The following is a 20,529-nucleotide window of genomic DNA, read 5'->3' as shown; positions in this document are numbered from 1 at the left end:
CATATTTTTGTAATTTTATGAGATATTTCATGCTAGTTGCCAAATGATGGTTTCCATATGTGTTAGGTGACTCACATGGGCTACTAAGAGTTGATCATTGGAGTGTATATACCAATAGTACATACATCTAAAAGCTGTGTATTGTACGAGTACGAATACGGGTGCATACGAGTAGAATTGTTGATGAAACTGAACGAGGATGTAATTGTAAGCATTTTTGTTAAGTAGAAATATTTTGATAAGTGTCTTGAAGTCTTTCAAAATTGTATGAATACATATTAAAACACTACATGTATATACATTTTAACTGAGTCGTTGAGTCATCGTTAGTCGTTACATGTAAGTGTTGTTTTGAAACCTTTAGGTTAACGATCTTGTTAAATGTTGTTAACCCATTGTTTATTAAATCAAATGAGATGTTAAATTATTACATTATCATGATATCATGATGTATTAATATATCTTAATATGATATATATACATTAAATGTCGTTACAACGATAATCGTTACATATATGTCTCGTTTCAATATCATTAAGTTAGCAGTCTTGTTTTTACATATGTAGTTCATTGTTAATATACTTAATGATATGTTTACTTATCATAATATCATGTTAACTATATATATATATATATATATATATATATATATATATATATATATATATCCATATATATGTCATCATAAAGTTTTTACAAGTTTTAACATTCGTGAATCACCGGTCAACTTGGGTGGTCAATTGTCTATATGAAACCTATTTCAATTAATCAAGTCTTAACAAGTTTGATTGCTTAACATGTTGGAAACACTTAATCATGTATATATCAATTTCATTTAATATATATAAACATGGAAAAGTTCGGGTCACTACAACATCCCCAAAACCCTAATCGTTAGCCAAGTTAGGTTTAAAACGCATTTTAGCACAAGGTTTATGCATTACACAACAACATTAACTAACTTAGGTCCATCTTGACCCATTTGACCAAATTAAGGTCAACACACCCATTTCGGGTCTTCCCCCAAACCACACAACGCCCATTTACTTATCTCTAGGTGTGCTAGTAATTAACTAACTAATTTAAGCTCATAAACATCAATTAATACTTCGAAAAACCCTAGTTAATCATCTTTAGGTCTTCATGACCCAAATTCATCCAAAACACCCAATTTACTAACAAATTGGGTTTTAAGTTCACCATTAACCCTAACTTCACAAAATTAATTAGGAAATCAAGATTAGAGCGTACCACTACAATCAAAACGTAGCTAGAGGATAGATGAACAACTTTAATGCTTGCACTTAGACCCGAAATTGGCTTCTTCTTCCTTGATTTGAGTTCTCTCACTCTAGAAAACCCTTTCTCTCACTAAATTAATTTGGAAGAGGTGAAGTAGGTGAAAATGGTGTTACGAGGCTCACCAAACTGAATCTATAGCCTTAAAGTCGGCCATTTAGTAAATTTACCAATTTGCCCTCAAAATATCTAATAAAAAAAGAAAGGAATCTGTCACAGAACAATGGCGCGGCACGCCAAATGGCCGCGCGGCGCGCCAAACGCCCAGACCAGGTTTTCTGCATTATTTTTAAGTGTACAACCAAAACCCCACTTCAAGTACATTAACTACACTTATGTACACTACAAATAAACGGGTCTTACAACTCTCCCCCACTTGAATCGGAGCGCGTCCTCGCGATCCACGCCTCATGACAAGAAGGAAGATAAACCAACACAAACTCTTCGGGCTCCCAAGTAAACTCGGAACCTTTACTACGATGCCATTGAACTTTAAAAGTTCTCACCTCTTTATTTCTCAACATTTTCACCTTCTCATCAAGTATAGCAATCGGCTCTTCAACATATTCTAACTTATTGTTTAGCTCAATTTCTTCTAATGGCATCCATGAAGAATCATCCGAAAGACACTTACGGAGATGGGAAACATGAAATGTATTATGAATCCCCGCAAGTTCTTTGGGTAATTCCAAACAATACGCGACTTCACCAACACGAGCTAAAACCTTAAATGGCCCAATAAACCGAGGAGCTAACTTTCCCCGTTTTCGAAATCGAATAATACCTTTCCATGGTGAAACCTTAAGCATCACCATGTCACCTTCTTGAAATTCGATCGTTCGTCTACGTTTATCGGCATACGACTTTTGTCTATCTTGAGCCTTCTTCAAGTGATCCCGAATAATATCAATCTTGTTATTCGTCTCCAAAACCAAATTGGTACTCCCGATCTCTCTTTGACCAATTTCACCCCAACAAATCGGAGTTCGGCACCTCCGCCCATAAAGCATCTCGTAAGGTGGTATCCCATACTAGTATGATAACTATTATTGTACAAGAATTCCACCAAAGGTAAGTGCTCGTCCCAACTACCACCAAAATCAATAATACACGCCCGTAACATATCCTCCAAAGTTTGATTCGTACGTTCGGTTTGACCGTCCGTTTGAGGATGATACGCCGTGCTCAATTTCAATTGTGTACCCATATCTTCATGAAACTTTTCCCAAAACCGAGAGGTAAAACGAGTATCTCGATCCGAAATAATCAATATAGGAACTCCGTGTCGAGAGATGACTTCCTTGATAAACAACTTAGCCAAGGTCTCCGACGATATCGCTTCCCGAATGGGAAGAAAAAAAGCACTTTTCGTCAATCGATCAACTATAACCCAAATCGAATCAAATTGGGTTCTCGCCATTTTAGGTAACTTTGTGATGAAATCCATGGTAATGTGCTCCCATTTCCATTTCGGGATTTTCAACGGTTGTAACTTATCATACGGCTTTTGGTGCTCGGCCTTAACTTGCAAACACGTGACGCATTGCTCAACATACTTCACAACATCACGTTTCATGCCCAGCCACCAATAATCTTTTCTTAAATCTAGATACATTTTCGTCGCGCCCGGATGAATGGAATACTTTGACTTATGTGCTTCATCAAGTAGCACTTGTCGATAATCACCCATCTTAGGCACCCACACTCTTCCTTGAAAAGACAACAAACCATGCGAGCCCATAGTAATGAACTCCGATTGCCCCGTGATTCGTTCCGCATGCTTGTTGTGAACGTAAGCCTCTATTTGAATCACACCAAGTTTTTCAAGAAAATCGTTAGTAATAATCATACGTAACAATCCCAATCGTAACGCCGGGTGATGACTCTTTTGACTTAACGCATCCGCGACCACATTCACTTTGCCCGGATGATAAAGTATTTCACAATCATAATCTTTCACCACATCCATCCACCTACGTTGACGATAATTCAAATCTCGTTGATTAAAGAAGTGTTTCAAACTCTTATGATCCGAATAAATCGTACTCTTGACACCATACAAGTAGTGGCGCCAAATTGTCAACGCATACACAACTGCCGCCAACTCAAGATCATGATTCGGATATCTCGTTTCATGTTCCTTTAGTTGTCGAGAGGCATAAGCGATGACTTTACCTCTTTGCATTAGAACACACCCGAGCCCATTTAACGAAGCATCACAATAAACCGTCATGTCTTCCACTCCTTCCAGCAACACTAACACCGGAGCTTGACACAATTTCTCTTTTAGCAATTGAAAAGAAATTTCTTGCTCGTTCTCCCAAGTAAATCTCGCGTTCTTCCTCGTCAATTTCGTCAATGAAGAAGCGATCTTAGAAAAGTCTTGGATAAACCGACGATAATAACCGGCCAACCCGAGAAAACTTCGGACTTCCGTAGGCGTAGTCGGTTGTCTCCAACTCTTCACCGTCTCTATCTTCCCCGGATCTACTTGAATACCATATTCGTTCACAATATGGCCAAGGAATTGAACCTCCCTTAGCTAAAATTCACATTTGGAGAACTTAGCATACAACTTCTCCTTTCGTAACATCTTCAATACTTCACGCAAATGATGTTCATGTTCGTTCATACTCTTCGAATAAACAAGTATATCATCGATGAACACAATTACCGACTTGTCCAACATAGGTTGGCACAATCGGTTCATAAGGTCCATGAATGCCGCCGGTGCATTCGTAAGACCAAAAGGCATAACTACGAATTCAAAATGCCCATAACGCGTTCGAAAAGCCATTTTCTCGATGACTTCCTCACGGACCCGCATTTGGTGATAGCCAGATCGTAGGTCGATTTTATAGAAATACGTTGCACCTTGGAGTTGGTCAAACAAATCGTCAATCCGAGGTAATGGATAACGATTCTTGATCGTCACTTTATTTAACTCTCGATAATCGATGCACATACGCATACTACCATCCTTCTTCTTTACGAATAAAACCGGAGCGCCCATGGAGAAGCACTCGGTCGAATAAAACCCTTCTCGAGCAACTCTTGGGTTTGATTTAACAACTCTTGCATTTTCGTTGGCGCTAAACGATAAGGAGTTTTAGCAATGGGGGTAGCCCCCGGAACCAAATCAATGCGAAATTCAACTTGTCTTTCCGCCGGAACACCCGGTAACTCGTCCGGAAAAACGTCTTCGAATTCACTAACCACCGAAATTTCATGAATGGGTGGTGGCTCATTACGAGTATCAACAACATGGGCAAGAAAAGCCATGCCACCACTATCGAGGAGACGACGTGTCCGTGCAAAAGTGCATATCGGCACAAGTCTTCTACGCTTATCACCGTGAATAATTAACTCTCCCCCACTTGGGGTCTTCACACGAATAAATTTTTCATGGCATGCAATATCGGCCTTATTATGATCGAGCCAATCCATACCAACAACGATATCGAAATCGCCCAAAGTCATCGGGATAAGATCAATCTTAAAGTTTTTGGCACCAAACACCACATCATAATTCTTACACACATCAACCACTAGCACCGTCTTGCCGTCCGCTATTTCGACCTCTACCGGACGACTTAACTTAGTTAATGGTTTATTAAGTTTAGGCACAAATGTTGGTGACACGAGCGACAAATTTGCACCGCTATCAAATAGGATCCTTGCCGGATTAGATTAACCATAAAAGTACCTGAAACAACTTCGTTGGATTGCTTGGCCTCATCATTGGTCATCAAGTAATTGCGACCCCTATCCATACCCGCCGCCTTCTCTAACCGCTTAACATTATCATTGCGCAACTCGGGACACTCGGGCCTTTTGTGGCCCTCTTTACCACAATTAAAACAAGTAAGCTTGGTCGTCGCCTTGGTACAATCACGAGCGATGTGCCCTCTTTGATTACAATTATAACATGTGGGTTCGAAACCTCCGGAAGCACCCTTCTTCACACTATTAACGCTCTCGAAGCCTTTCTTGTTCTTTTTATTTGAAAAGTTCGAATAACTCAAACCTTCAAACTTTCTCTTCGAAAAAGTGAAATCGCTTTTCCTCGGAACCTCCGGCTCAAAACCCCTAGCCAATTCGTATAAATCTTAGAAAGACTTAGCCATACCCCGGCTAATCTTACCCTTCAACTCATCACTTAAAGTACGGTAGAAATCTAGCATCAACTTGTGATCATCACCAACATACTCCGGACAAAAACGAGTCTTTGCTAAGAAGGTAGACTTGAGAGTAACCAAGTCCATTGAACCTTGTCGCAAATGGTGCAACTCGTCCAGGATTTTATCAAGATCGGAAGAAGTTCGGTATTAATGGAAAAATTCCTTCTTAAACTCTTCCCATGTCAAGCACATGCATTGCTCTTCACCATATAATTTGATTTTATCGTCCCACCACAATTTGCCTTCTTCGCGCAACATGCTAGACCCATACCTCGTCTTCTTCTCGAGAGGACACTCCGTGGTACGGAACGCTCCCTCGATATCGAAAATCCAACAAGTGCTTTTCAATGGATCCCTCACCCCATTAAACATCGGAGGTTGAGTATCCTTGAAATTTTTGTAGTGGAAGTCCCGCCTTCCACCCCCACCATTACCTTCACCCCCTTCGCCTCGAGGATAAATGTTTCTAGCCTCTAAAGCCTCCTCTATTGCGGCTTTCATTCGATCACTGATCATTTCGGTCACTTGTCTATCGACCGACTCTTGGAAGACCTTTCGGACGTCGTCAAGAAAATCCTTCTTTAGCCTTTTAAAGATGGCCTCAACCTTGGCCGTGAGTTCAACGTCCTCACTCGTACTTCCGTCATTGGATTCGTGTCCATTTCTCATCTTCATTCTATAAAACGAAGTAAATTAAGCAATAAAATGAAAGGACTTAACACATATATATATACATATACACCACACTACCCCATCTTGCTCAATAATTGTCGTACATCGCTTGTTTGACACGATTTGAACCCGTAACAATGGTAGCTAATCATTGTTACGCGAGCACATCGCATTAACTCACTAGTACCACGTCTATTTCGCTTGACGATTTCAAATGCCACATAAAACAATAGCACATGATTAGTTCACATAAACCTATGCACTAACCAAAATCCGATTCGACCCAAAGTCCTACGAGTTCCGCATAATGCGCACACAAAAGTCTAAGTCAAGGCACCAATCTCAAGTCACCTAAATCCCTTAGACCATGCTCTGATACCACTTGTAACAACCCAAACCAAATCGCAATCGAACCCGCTTGAAATATAACAAAAAAAAAATTTGTTTGATCAGCAAATGGCGCGGCGCGCCATTCTGGTCTGTCCCAAAAGTCTTGAAATGCGAAAAAGATTGGCCACTTCCCGACATAATTAGACAAAATGCTTTTAACAACATATTAAAATATGTAAAACTAACACATTCCATTAATAAAATGAGTTTTACGAAGCGGGGCCCACATCGGCCGTTTTACGAGTTTAATACAAAATATGAGTTTCGACCATCAAAAAGTTTAAGTACCAAACTACACTACGAGCATGGTGTTTGGGATTAAACTACCCAAGTCTCGGTCAAACTCCAAAAGCTAAATATCTCAAAAGCGTTCTCTAACAACGACGGGATCTTTAATCCAAGATGATGCCCTTACCCTTGTCCACAACCGAACCTATAAAAAGGTAAACAACGAGAGGGTAAGTAAAGCTTAGTGAATGCAATAATTGCACATACAAATATATAACTCATATATTTGCAATCACATTCACCAAATACCTCATACGAACTTGTAACTCAATTAGCATGTCATCGTACCCAAAACACTTAACAAGTCGTACATTAACACAAAACCGCATTAGCATATACTCAACACAATATATATATATATATATATATATATATATATATATATATATATATATATATATATATATATATATACATATCTATATCTATATATAAACAATATGCTAAATAAACGACAATCTCAATATGGTTAACCATAAATGCTATGGTGCTACCAGCTCGTGGTTCACACCATACGCAATTGAGTCATACTCTTTTATAGTGCTACCGGCTCGTGGTTCACACTCGATGCTACCGGCTCGTGGTTCACATCTTATTTTATAGTGCTACCGGCTCGTGATTCACATCTAGTTTATAGTGCTACTGGGTCGTGGTTCACACTCGATGCTACCGGCTCGTGGTTCACATCTTATTGCACACATGTTATGGCACTACCGGCTCGATGGTTCATACCATAACACCCACAAATAAACGCGTCATATACACATACGTATAATTACTCCACTCACCTCAAAATCTCTTGTGAAAGATAATCAATCTTGGAAATCTTCAATGTAACGTACCTATTACATTATACATAATATCAATCACAAACTCAAGTTGGTCAACCAACTAAAACTCCATTCTAGTGTTATCTTGACCCATGGTGCAATTTTGACCCATTTACACCCTTAACCCTAATATTTGGGTTAACATCCCCAAAACCCTAATCGTTAGCCAAGTTAGGTTTAAAACGCATTTCAGCACAAGGTTTATGCATTACACAACAACATTAACTAACTTAGGTCCATCTTGACCCATTTGACCAAATTAAGGTCAACACACCCATTTCGGGTCATCCCCCAAACAACGCAATGCCCATTTACTTATCTCTGGGTGTGCTAGTAATTAACTAACTAATTTAAGCTCATAAACATCAATTAACACTTCGAAAAACCCTAGTTAATCATCTTTAGGTCTTCATGACCCAAATTCACCCAAAACACCCAATTTACTAACAAAGTGGGTTTTAAGTTCACCATTAACCCTAACACTAACCCTTTCACAAAATTAAATTAGGAAATCAAGATTAGAGCATACCACTACGATCAAAACGTAGCTATAGGATAGATGAACAACTTTAATGCTTGCACTTAGACCCGAAATCGGCTTCTTCTTCCTTGATTTGAGTTCTCTCACTCTAGAAAACTCTTTCTCTCACTAAATTAATTTGGAAGAGGTGAAGTAGGTGAAAATGGTGTTATGAGGCTCACCAAACTGAATCTGGAGCCTTAAAGTCGGCCCTTTAGTGAATTTACCAATTTGCCCTCAAAATATCTAATAAAAAAAAAGGAATCTGTCACAGAACAATGGCGCGGTGCGCCAAATGGCCGCGCGGCGCGCCAAACACCCAGACCAGGTTTTCTGCATTATTTTTAAGTGTACAACCAAAACCCCACTTCAAGTACATTAACTACACTTATGTACACTACAAATAAACGGGTCTTACAAGTTGTTGGTAAGTTTACTGCTAATGTGATGGGATATAAAAGGTTCTCCGGTAAGGTGACGAAAGGGAAACGTTTATATCGAGGTTATAATAAGACTGTTTCGACTGAAAAGTTGAAGTTGACTTGCTGGAGCTGTGACAAAACTGGCTATTTTGCAAAGGAATCGCAAAGTTATTTTTGCTAATAAATGCCAAAGGATCTAGTGCGGATACATGTTAAACTTTTACTTAGGTTCCGGGAGTTTTCCAGATGCATGATGGTGGATAATATGTGGTTGGATCATCATCTCAATTGTTTCTTAATTGAGGTGTTTTCAAGAATCATGAAGAGTTTGAATGTAGATTGTAATGAATTTTGAATGATACAAAAATTATTTTTTGAGATTAATGAATAGAAGTAATGTTCTAACACGGTTTTGAAGTCAAAGTATAGATTTGAAAGATGTAGGAATCTAAGAATGATGTCTTCTGTTAAATCTTGATTTGGATTCTGATTTGTCAAAATTAGAATATGTAATTGAATCTGGATGAGAATGGTTGTTCTGATTTCTATGAAAGAATGTATATCGTTGTGAAAGTAGTGAGTATAGTTGGTGATTGCTGAATTAGAATCTAAGAATGTAACATATTATTTGTGAATTTATATATCTTTCGGGTATTACCTACCCGTTAAAAGTTTCACAAGTAATCTTTTGTACGAGAGAATTTTATTACAATTTTTATGAAAATATGTATATTTTCTTCAAATGTAATACAGATTTAATGAGTTAATATCATATTAAGCTCATTTGATTTTCAGCTGTAACTAGAAATGAATAATCTCTAAACTTTAGAAATTTCATAATCTTCGTGGATTATCACTTCGACGTAAATGAAATCAATACTTCATTATTCATTTTTATTGATATTTACTCGGTGAATGATGTTGGTGTTCGTGGAATTCTTGTGAATTTCACAAGGTATGAATGATGTTTTCTTAAAAAGTTCGAGTACATCGAAGATGAAAGTGTAAAATCAAACATATAATTGAATAATACACTTGGTTTATTATGAAATGGAATTCATTGAGTTGAAACATAGGTTGTAGCTTAACGATGGTTAAGTTGTTAACGAAGGATGTACATCATTGCATATTAGTAATATGAATTATCCGAGTAGTCTCTACCCTTATTCAATTCATTCATAATAGCTTAATATGAAAAGATATACTATGGTTTCCAAAATTTATATATATAAGATATACATATAAATTCTTCAGTGGAAATGAGTTAATACTTCATAACTCGTTAATATGGCACACTTTTTGTTGATTAGTGGAGCTTGTGATGTTGTAGGTGCTACTGATACTGGTGATGCTGACGGTACTGTTGATGTTGTTGGTAAAACAAGTCTAGCTTGTAAATCGTGCACTATTCCGGTCAGGGTTTTATTTCATCATTTCTATTCACCCACTTATCTGGTTTATGATTAAAGCTGGAATAGATAATATCTAAGACTTTAGAAATTACATAATCGTCGCAGAATGTTTCTCCATTGAAGTTATGAAGCATTACTTCATCGGTTATTGTTGCTGGTATTTCTTGGTAGCTACAATGCTTATGACGTTGATGCTCAAGGTACAGATTGTGATGTCGAGGTGTGGGATGCGGATGTTGTTGGTGGTGGTAATGGTATTGTTGGTGTTGATGATGGTGGTACTGTTGATGCCGGTGTCGCTGCTGGTGTGTGTAACCTTTGCACCATATTCTTCAAAGCCAGTACCCGAGCGCGAAGCTTGTTGACTTCTTCTATTACTCCGGGATGATTGGTGGTTCGGACGAGCGGGTGAATAAGATCTAGAATGTGAGATAGTATATAATCATGATGAGATACTCTGGAAATAAGAGAGAAAATGGTGTCTCGAATAGGTTCGCCGGTAAGTGCTTCAGGTTCTTCACCAAGAGGTCAATGTGGTGGATGGAAGGGATCACCTTCTTCTTGTCTCCAGTGATTAAGTAGGCTACGAACCCATCCCCAATTCATCCATAATAGATGATGGTTAATTGGTTGATCCATTCCAGTCACGCTGCTTTCGGAGCTCGAGTGAAATTCCATATCGGAATCCGAGGGACTTGAACTAGTGTTGTGTTCCATTTCGTACGTTTGAATAAAGGATTTTTCGATATGAAATGCTTTTTGGTTATCAGATGGTATTCTAATTATATAGAATATCTATATATATAGAACAAAAGATTTCGTAGATTACGGAGGAATTTACGGAATATGTCAGGCAAAGTTTACAGTAACAGATATGCTAAGATATGAATTAGCAGATACGCTAGGATATGAATTTTGTCTATACACTATTTATGCAATCAATGCAGTAAAATGTGTCTAGACTAAGAATGATAAGCATGCAATTTCTGACAAGAAATGATAAGAAAAACTTTTTGATATGCAGCTAAGTTCGAAGTCCAGAGTTACTAATGCATCTTAATAACTATCTGTTAGACACACTAATGCAAGACCTGGTTCGCTAAGACCACCGCTCTGATACCACATGAGACGACCCGTCCTAATCCAAAAGGACGAATACAATAACATATGATTACATCGCGAGGTATTTGACCTCTATATGATACATTTTACAAACATTGCATTCATTTTAAAAGACAAACTTTCATTTCATCAGAAGTTGATAGGCATGCACACCATTTCATAATATCCAAACTATAAATGACCTAATCTGTTACTTAATTAATAGTAATCTTTATTGAACTTAATGACTTGAATGCAATATCTTTTGAAATATGCCATGAATGACTCCAAGTAATATCTCTTAAAATGAGCAAATGCACAGCGAAAGATTTCTTTAATACCTGAGAATAAACATGCTTTCAAGTATCAACCAAAAGGTTGATGAGTTCATTAGTTTATCATAAACAATCATTTCCATTATTTTAGTAGACCACAAGATTTCAGATATTTAATTGTACACGTAACCCGAGTACAAAATAATACGCGTAACCCGCGAATTAAAAATCATTAATATGGTGAACGCTTGATAACCGAACTAACAGGATGCATATAGAATATCCCCATCATTTCGGGACTCTCATCGGATATGATAATCGAAGTACTAAAGCATTCGTAACCCGAATAGGACGTGTCGAGGTCCATAGATCTATCTTTAGGATTCGCGTCAATTGGTGGCAATTATAATAAACACCAATTCTTATGCTACCAAGCTAAAAGGGGCATATTTGATTCGATAATCCAACCATAGAATGTAGTTTTGATTACTTGTGTCTATTTCGTAAAACATTTATAAAAGCAGCGCATGTATTCTCAGTCCCAAAAATATATATTGCAAAAGCATTAAAAAGGGAGTAATGAAACTCACTATACTGTATTTCGTAGTAAAAATACATATGACGGCATTGAACAAGTGGAAGGTTGGCCTCAGATTCACGAACCTATATTAAGTATATATATTTATATGTTGGTCAATATCTGTCTAACAATTTAGGTCAGGTCGTAGTGTATCACAATCCTAATGCTCGAGATTATCATGCAAAAGTCAACAAAAGTTAGTTTGACTCAAAAAGACTTTCAAAAACTATTTATGTTTATTATACAACTTAAATGCAGTCGTTTTATATATGTAAATATATCTATCTGATTTTATTAGCGTAAATAATAAAAATCATTTTATATATTTAAATATATTTATCAAATTTTATTAGAGTAAATAATACAAGTCCTTTATTAATAAATAAAATTTTATATTTAAAATTTATATGTGATAGAATATACTTTTATATTTTAAGTAATAAAATTTATAAATTTCACTTAATATCATAAAAATATACTGGTATGTGTTATTAATGTAATTATATTACGTGTGGTAAAAATATATTTGCATCACATATTTATTTGATAAAATAATATTGATAATAATAATAATGGGTAAAAGTTGTATTATTTTGTAATAATTATTATTATTATTATTTTACTGATAATAATAACAATATTTATATTAACTAATAATGGTATTAATTATAATAAAATGATTATTCTTATCATGATAATTTTAATAATAACAATACTTTTTATTATTATAATATTTTATAGAAATAATAATTCTATTCAAAATGATAATTTTTAATAATAATAATACTAAAATGATAATAATAATGATATTTAATAATAACAATGATATTTAATGATAATAATAATGATATTTAATAATAACAATGATATTTCTATTAAAGTCATAATTTTAATAAAAATGATATTAATATTAATGATACTTTTAATAATAATAACGATAGAAATAATAAAATGATAGTTTTAATAAAAATATTAATTATAATAATAATAATAATATTGATTATTAGATAATAATAATGATGACGATAATAATGACGATAACGATAACGATAATGATAACGATAATAATAATAATAATAATAATAATAATAATAATAATAATAATAATAATAATAATAATAATAATAATAATAATCATTTTAACAATAATACATAAAATTATAGATAATTCAATTGACGTATCTTTTAATCCGTTCATCGAAATCATACGCTTTCTAAATGAAAAGTTATTAATTTTTCGCCAGCTTTCTAACGACATGCATATCATATACCTTATCTCAGTCGCATATGTATCAAATTCATGATTCATCAAAACTATCTAACAACGAAACTAAGCATACAAGCATGCATAATCATCTATACTCGAGCACTAGTCAGGGATACACTATTAATATATAAAAGATAAGATATGAATACTCACGTATCAATATTGTGATTCAATATTGCAGGAAAGTACGTAGACGTAACGGAGATGATAAACACTAGATTGACCTCACGAGTATACCCCCGAACATTACCCATAATCTCCATAGCTATAACCCATCATTTCCTTAGCTCTTTCCCGCTCGAAAAACCCGTTTTGAAATAACTCGCTCATGACCTCGTCGTAATATTTTATGTATAATACTACTAATGATAATACTCCTAACCATAAGATTAATAATAATATTAATCTTAATAATAATAATAATAATAATTTAATTATATATAAGGAGAGCAGAGAGATTGATGGATGAATTATGAAATGAATTCGGCACCCAAACTTCGCGTTTTATAGAACTTGACCTCTCTCCCCTTGCCATGCGATCGCATGGGTTAGAGGTGCAATGGCTATGCGATCGTATGGCCTAGCTGGATCGCACCCATTCATTTAACTTGTAGTTGCCGACGATTTTATAATATATAATATATATTTATATATTTAATTTATATAATTAATTATATATTATATTATATTCACGTGAATAGTTAACTTGAAATTTTAGTTCCGATAACTCGTACGTTGTCACTCGACTTAAGTCTCGGTTCCAGTTTCTCGAACACATTATCGTACGCTTAGAAAGCTTGCACTTTACGTTACGCGACGTGTACCTTTATCAATAATTAGACTTAATCATCGATAGACTATATTACCCAAAGTATAACATTTACATTAGAGTGTTGTGGTCATTTGCTTTTATAGATCAATGTCTCGTTTTTTATCAAAGTATATTTAATAATATGATTTTTAATCCAAAACGTTTTATGACTAATTTAATATTATATTTTATCACTTTGTAAAATATAAATATATTTTCATTTAGAAATATAAACTTATATATTTTAGAAATATTTATTTACTAATATAATATTTAGATTTTCAAAACTAATTATATTTCAAAGTCCGTTTTATAAAATTTAAACTCGTTTAAATAATAAAAGTTATTATATCAAATAATGTTTTTAATATTATGAAAACTAAATAATTAATTTATCAAGGGACACGAGGCAATCAATATAAAGCATGCTTTTAAAAATTAAACGAGAATCTCCACTAACTTTTGTCTATCGATAAATGACACTTTGTTCTTATTGAAAATCAGCTTTACCAATTATTCCGAATATCATTAAAAAAAGAACAGATTGCATAAATCATAGTGGACCTCACAACAAAGACTCGTAATCATAATCACAATGTATCTGATAATTCAATCATTTGATATTATATTTTAACTCCGTCGATAATTATATTAAATATATTTTAAAATAAATACGTTCATGTAAAGTATTATACATCTAGTACTTTGTTAACGTTTTCAAGTTATAATATATATACATATACATATATAATCATATCCGTTCATATAATGGTTCGTGAATCGTCAGAATTTGGTCGACGTTAAATGAATGTATGAATACATTTTACACTTTTTGAGATTCAACTTAATAAACTTTGCTTATCGTGTCGGAATAATATAAAGATAAAGTTTAAATTTGGTCAAAAATTTCCAGGTTATCACACAATACATATATTACACAGCATGATTACAACTCTTATTCCGACTCACTTGTTTCTTCCTCTTCGAACTTGTTTCATTTTGCAAATTTCCTAGGGATACATGGTGCTCCTCTAATACGAGCCGTCGTTTTCACAAATGGTTTAGAAAACCCTGGTGGCCTAGATGTTCCCGGGTTAGAGTTAAAATTTAAGAAGTACGGGTGTTTACGATAGAGTTCATCAGATTTGGAATCAGGTTTTTCTATTTTTATGGCTTTTCCCTTATTGTTTTCTTTTGCTTCATTAAATTGGGTCGGGGTAATTTCTATAACATCGTCGGAATCCTCATCGGGATCCGATTCATCGGAAAATTGGTAATCTTCCCAATATTTTTCCTCCTCAGCGGAGACACCACAAACCATTTTTAACTTTGGTCCATTTGTTGATGATTTTCTTTTATTTAACTATTTTGTAGTTTTTAATATTTCCTTCCCCGGAATTTCTTCTTCTTCCAGTTCCTCTTCTTCTAGTTCCTCTTCTTCCAGTTCCTCTTCTTCCGGTTCCTCTTCGGGAATTTGTGAATCTTCCTAAAATATATTCGACTCTTCATTATTATTAAGTGAGTCGATGGGATTTGTACTAGAGGTAGACATCTATCACACAATATCAAACACGTTAAGAGATTAATATATCACATAATATTTACATGTTAAAAATATATAGTTTTCAACAAAAAGTGTTAAGCAATCGTTTTTAAAGAAAACACGGTCGAAGTCCAAAATCACTAATGCATCCTAATAAACTCAATAAGACACACTAATGCAATTTTCTGGTTCTCTAAGACCAACGCTCAGATACCAACTGAAATGTCCCGTTCATATCGATTATAAATGTTTCATATTAATTGATTTCGTTGCGAAGTTTTGACCTCTATATGAGACGTTTTTCAAAGACTACATTCGTTTTTATTTTAAAACAAACCATAACCTTTATTTTATCGATAAAGGTTTAAAACCATAACGTAGATTATCAAGTATTGATAATCTAAAAGATAACGTTTTACACACGACCATTACATAATGGTTTACATTACTATTACACATCGATATAAATCTTCGAATGCAGTTTTTAAACAATATATTACAAGCATGCAGACTCCAATTCTTGTCCTTATTTTAGTATGCAACAGCGGAAGCTCTTAATAATCACCTGAGAATAAACATGATTAAAACGTCAACAAAAATGTTGGTGAGTTATAAGTTTATCCTATATATTTATCAAATCGTAATAATAGACCACAAGATTTTATATTTTCATTTTTTTTCATAAACATCATGCATGCATATAGCCATCTGCATAAAAATTATTCATATGAATTGAACACCTGGTAACCGATATTAACCTTAATGCATAGAATATCCCCACAGACATCTCGTCTGTATAATAATAATCTTAAAGTACTAAAGCCATCCATAGACATGAATGAGGGTTGTTAGGTCCAATAGATCTATCTTTAGGATTCGCGTCAATTAGGGGCCATTTCCCTAATTCTTAGGTTACCAGACTTGAAGGGTGATATTCGATTTCGATAATCCAACCATAGAATGTAGTTTCGCTTACTTGTGTCTATTTTGTAAAATATTTATAAAACTGCATGTATTCTCATCCCAAAAATATTAGATTTTAAAAGTGAGACTATGAAATGTCCCGTTCATATTGATTATAAACGTTCCATATTAATTGATTTCGTCGCGAGGTTTTGACCTCTATATGAGACGTTTTTCAAAGACTGCATTCATTTTTAAAACAACAATAACCTTTATTTTATCTATAAAGGTTTAAAAAGCATTACGTAGATTATCAAATAATGATAATCTAAAATATACCGTTTACACACGACCATTACATAATGGTTTACAATAAGAATATATTACATCAAAAATAAGTTTCTTGAATGCAGTTTTTACATAATATCATATAAGCATGGACTCCAAATCTTGTCCTTATTTTAGTATGCAACATCGGAAGCTCTTAATAATCACCTGAGAGTAAACATGCTTAAAACGTCAACAAAAATGTTGGTGAGTTATACGTTTAACCTATATATTATCAAATCATAATAATAGACCACAAGATTTCATATTTCAATATACTTCCCATACATAGAGATAAAAATCATTCATATGGTGAACACCTGGTAACCGACATTAACAAGATGCATATAAGATTATCCCCTATCATTCCGGGAAATCCTTCGGACATGATAAAAACGAATTCGAAGTACTAAAGCATCCGGTACTTTGGATGGGTGATAAGGCTAAAAAGGAACATATATTTTATAGCATTATTCCCCAAGAAAGACAAGATTTTAGTTGGTATTGTTCGATTTACAAGCAATATTCGTTTAAATATTAAAAAGTGAAGACAAAAGGCAGATTCGACAAATTGAAGACAAAAAGGTCCAAAGAGCTAAAAAGTACAAGATACAACTAAAAAGGTTCAAAATATTGATGAGGAACGTCTCAAAATGACAAGAGTACAAGTTACAAGACGCAAAGTACACGATATAAAATAATACGCGAAGACGTCCGAAAATCCGGAACCGGGACCTGAGCCTAGAAGAAACGCCCGACGCAACGGACCAAAAATATCTAGTCTACTATGCACAAGAATATAATATAATATATATATAATTATATATAATTATATATTATATTATATATTATTATTATATTACGTCGGCAAGAAGAAAACAAAGCAATTTGGCTGGATCCAGGGTGGCCATGCGACTCGCATGGCCAGAGGCACAAAATCCATGCGAGTCGCATGGAGTGAAAATGTTGGTCAGGTCCTATATAAAGCCAGTTTTCTGCCGAGTTTTAAAAGACAATATCTATCTCTCTCTCAATATATACGTAATATATATATATATATATTTTATATTTTAATTTTAATTTTTATCCTAATAATAAGGGTATGTTAGCGAATGTTGTAAGGGTGTAAGTCGAAATTCTGTCCGTGTAACGCTATGCTATTTTAAATCATTGTAAGTTATGTTCAACCTTTTTACATTAATGTCTCGTAGCTAAGTTATTATTATGCTTATTTAAAACGAAGTAATCATGATGTTGGGCTAATTACTAAAATTGGGTAATTGGGCTTTGTACCTTAGTTGGGGTTTGGACAAAAGAACGACACTTGTGGAAATTAGACTATGGGCTATTAATGGGCTTTATATTTGTTTAACTAAATGAAAGTTTGTTAATGTTAATATAAAGATTTACAATTGGGCGTCCCTATAAATTACCATATACACTCAATCGGACACGATGGGCGGGGTATTTATATGTACGAATAATCGTTCATTTAACCGGACACGGGAATGGATTAATAGCCACTAGAATAATTAAAACAGGGGTGAAATTACATTCAAGGGTAATTGGTGTAATTGTTAACAAAGTAGTAAAACCTTGGTTTACACGCAGTCGATAACCTGGTGTATTCATTAAACAAAGTATTAAAACCTTGTTACAATTCGAATCCCCAATTAGTTGGAATATTTAACTTCGGGTATAAGAATAATTTGATGAGGACACTCGCACTTTATATTTATGACTGATGGACTGTTATGGACAGAAACCAGACGGACATATTAAATAATCCAGGACAAAGGACAATTAACCCATGGGCATAAAACTAAAATCAACACGTCAAACATCATGATTACGGAAGTTTAAATAAGCTTAATTCTTTTATTTCATATTTAATTTCCTTTATTTTATATTTAATTGCACTTCTAATTATCGCAATTTTATTTTATCGCACTTTTATTATTCGCAATTTCATTATCGTTATTTACTTTACGCTTTAATTTAAGTCTTGTATTTATTTTATATTTTACATTAGGTTTTAACTGCAACTAAAAGTCTTAAAATCGACAAACCGGTCATTAAACGGTAAAAACCCCCCTTTATAATAATAATATTACTTATATATATGTTTGTATTTTTATAAAAGTAAACTAATATAGCGTTGAGCTTTGTTTAAAGATTTCCCTGTGGAACGAACCGGACTTACTAAAAACTACACTACTGTACGATTAGGTACACTGCCTATAAGTGTTGTAGCAAGGTTTAAGTATATCCATTCTATAAATAAATAAATATCTTGTGTAAAATTGTATCGTATTAAATAGTGTTTTCTAATAAAATTTAATAGTATTTTATACCCCTTAGCTTTAACATCAAGTATTTTTGGCGCCGCTGCCGGGGACACTCTTAAACGCCGGAAGCGCAACGCTAATATAAAAAAAAAAAAAACATATTTTAAAGTGTATTTTAAGTTTTTCTTTATTATTTACAAAATATTAAAGTATTTGTATTTTATTTTAGTATTTTATTAAGTTTTTATTTAAATTATATATTTATATCTTATATTATATATAAAACAGAAATTAAAAATAAATATTAAATAATTACGTGACCTGTCATTTGAACCAGTCCAATTGAACCAGTTCAGGGTGTTCATGCGAGTCGCATGACCCACCCCCTTATTCCATGCGACTCGCATGAAGGGGTTGACCAGGCCACATCCAAACCCTAATCACGCATTTATTACGGATATTATTTAATTATTATTACTTAAACCCTAAAACTATTATTATTATTATAATTAAGTTTTTAATTTATTTAGTAATTTTTACTTTTGTTTAGTTTTATTATTTATTTACTTAATACTATAATATAAAAAAATATAAAAATAATATTTTTATAAAATCTAATATTTTTATAACTTTTTATAACTTTTATATTTTGTTCCTTTTTAATCGTTGTAGCGTAATATTTGTATCTTTTAGCTCATATTTAATTTTAAACTTAGTTTTTGCTATAGTGATTTTTACTCCTAGATTTTTAGGCTTTGCCGTAGAATTCCTTAAGTGCTTTTTCTTTAGATTAAGTATTAGGTGCTTTAGAATTTTGCGACGCCTTTTTAAGTTTTAGTTTCTTTTTAAGTTATTTCCATTTGGGATTTAGTTTTTCCTGTAAGCTTTAATATTTTTAGACCTTTTACTATGTACCAATTATCATTCCAATTAGTAATTTCAATTTGCGATTATAATTTTAAGTTAGTTGTAGTAATAAGGTTAGGTTAGTAAAGTATTTTTAAGTTTTTATAAGTTTCTTTTATTTTTCCGTCACCTTTTATTTTTCAACCATTTTTTTTTCTTTTTCGACCTTTTTCGACGAACTCTTTTTCTCTCTTATTTCTCGCCATTCTAGTTTTTAGGACTTAGAATTTTTTCTACTTCTTATCTAAATTTCTTAAAATTACGAAAATTTATTTTAAGTGGTTAAATTAATAGACATCAAAATTTTCTGGTTCGTAGTAATAGTTGGATTTGTACGTGGACCGGGTTATTGGAGCCAAACCGTCCTCAATTATATTGAGACCAAACGAATCCTGCCCCTCTGCTGCATCTTTTGGCTATTCGAAACGTGGGCAAAATCAGAAAAGTCTATTAATTGGATAACTTATTATAATTTTTCTTTCCTTTTTAAAACTAATAGGATATTCAGTGAATG

This window comes from Rutidosis leptorrhynchoides, chromosome 3 (assembly GCF_046630445.1).
Source record: "Rutidosis leptorrhynchoides isolate AG116_Rl617_1_P2 chromosome 3, CSIRO_AGI_Rlap_v1, whole genome shotgun sequence".
NCBI lineage: Eukaryota > Viridiplantae > Streptophyta > Magnoliopsida > Asterales > Asteraceae > Rutidosis > Rutidosis leptorrhynchoides.
The sequence above is the reverse complement of the archived record's forward strand: the minus strand, read 5'-3'. Positions refer to the sequence as shown.